Raw genomic sequence first — 2,500 nt, forward strand, 5'->3', positions numbered from 1 at the left:
GTTTTGGAGACCTCCAGAGGGGGGGCCGGGCATACCACCACCCTTAGCCCAGAGGGCGTCACTCCTCGGGCATGAAATACGCTATACCGGGGTCCATGGAAGTCAGTTTTGACCTCCAGAGAGGGGGGGCCTGGCTTACCACCACCCTAGCCGAGAGGGCGTCACTCCTCGGGCATGAAATTCGCTTCACCGGGGTCCATGGAAGTCATTTTAGACCTCCAGAGAGGGGGGGCTGCACTTACCACCACCCTAGCCGAGAGGGCGTCACTCCTCGGGCATGAAATTCGGATCACCGGGGTCCATGGAAGTCAGTTTAGACCTCCAGAGAGTGGGGCCGGGCTTACCACCACCCTAAGCCCAGAGGGCGTCACTCCTCGGGCATGAAATTCGGATAACCGGGGTCCATGGAAGTCTCGACTTAGGTTTTGGAGACCTCCAGAGGGGGGGCCGGGCATACCACCACCCTTAGCCCAGAGGGCGTCACTCCTCGGGCATGAAATACGCTTAACCGGGGTCCATGGAAGTCAATCTAGACCTCCAGAGAGGGGGGGCCGGGCTTACCACCACCCTTAGCCCAGAGGTGTGCTCCTCATCGGGCATGAAATACGCTTCACCGGGGTCCATGGAAGTCATTCGAGACCTCCAGAGGGGGGGCTGGGCATACCACCACCCTTAGCCCAGAGGTGAGTCACTCCTCGGGCATCAAATTCGCATCACCGGGGTCCATGGAAGTCAGTTTAGACTTCCAGAGGGGGGGCCGAGCATACCACCACCCTTAGCCCAGAGGTGTGCTCCTCATCGGGCATCAAATTCGCATCACCGGGGTCCATGGAAGTCATTCGAGACCTCCAGAGGGGGGGGCCGAGCATACCACCACCCTTAGCCCAGAGGTGAGTCACTCCTCGGGCATCAAATTCGCATCACCGGGGTCCATGGAAGTCAGTTTAGACTTCCAGAGGGGGGGCCGAGCATACCACCACCCTTAGCCCAGAGGTGTGCTCCTCATCGGGCATCAAATTCGCATCACCGGGGTCCATGGAAGTCATTCGAGACCTCCAGAGGGGGGGCCGAGCATACCACCACCCTTAGCCCAGAGGTGAGTCACTCCTCGGGCATCAAATTCGCATCACCGGGGTCCATGGAAGTCAGTTTAGACTTCCAGAGGGGGGGCCGAGCATACCACCACCCTTAGCCCAGAGGTGTGCTCCTCATCGGGCATCAAATTCGCATCACCGGGGTCCATGGAAGTCATTCGAGACCTCCAGAGGGGGGGCCGAGTATACCACCACCCTTAGCCCAGAGGTGAGTCACTCCTCGGGCATCAAATTCGCATCACCGGGGTCCATGGAAGTCAGTTTAGACCTCCAGAGGGGGGGCCGAGCATACCACCACCCTTAGCCCAGAGGTGAGTCACTCCTCGGGCATCAAATTCGCATCACCGGGGTCCATGGAAGTCAGTTTAAACATCCAGAGGGGGGGGCCGAGCATACCACCACCCTTAGCCCAGAGGTGTGCTCCTCATCGGGCATCAAATTCGCATCACCGGGGTCCATGGAAGTCATTCGAGACCTCCAGAGGGGGGGCCGAGTATACCACCACCCTTAGCCCAGAGGTGAGTCACTCCTCGGGCATCAAATTCGCATCACCGGGGTCCATGGAAGTCAGTTTAGACCTCCAGAGGGGGGGCCGAGCATACCACCACCCTTAGCCCAGAGGTGAGTCACTCCTCGGGCATCAAATTCGCATCACCGGGGTCCATGGAAGTCAGTTTAAACATCCAGAGGGGGGGGGCCGAGCATACCACCACCCTTAGCCCAGAGGTGTGCTCCTCATCGGGCATCAAATTCGCATCACCGGGGTCCATGGAAGTCAGTTTAGACCTCCAGAAAGGGGGGCCGAACCTACCACCAACCTTAGCCCAGAGGGCGTCACTCCTCGGGCTTCAAACTCCCATCGCCGGGGTCCCATGGAAGTCTCGACTTAGGTTTTGAACCGTTCCGGGGTCACCTCCAGTGAGATAACGCGGAAATCTCACTATATTCATGCCCACAGGCGAACCAGAGCCTTGGGCTTGTCATAGTTACATACGGTGTACCCAAACTTTCGTCTTTTCTAAAGGAACCCTAATGTCCTGACGGCACCGCACTGGAAACCCCCATGCCCTCTGAATTTTTACCTCTCCGAGGTGCTCCGTTTTGGGCTTGCTACCTAGGGCGAAGAGGGTCAGAAATTTTTCTAAGTCCTACTTTAAAACGTCCCACTGGGAGAACACTAGGGTTAGCACTTTGCCAAAAAATCACGGCTGAATGCAATTTTCACGCCTCGCACCCTTTGTTCGTTTAGATTTAACAAAAAAATCAACCGACCCCCCTTTTTAACAACGCTTTGCCGAATTTAGCTCACTTTTCCCGGCCTGGAATATCTCACGCTTGCCCCCCACGGTACTTACCTCCGGGGAAGACACCCCCGTCGCTGCCAACGCCCATGCCCGGCCCAGGCT

The sequence above is a fragment of the Hoplias malabaricus genome, unplaced genomic scaffold (assembly GCF_029633855.1).
Source record: "Hoplias malabaricus isolate fHopMal1 unplaced genomic scaffold, fHopMal1.hap1 H_1, whole genome shotgun sequence".
NCBI lineage: Eukaryota > Metazoa > Chordata > Actinopteri > Characiformes > Erythrinidae > Hoplias > Hoplias malabaricus.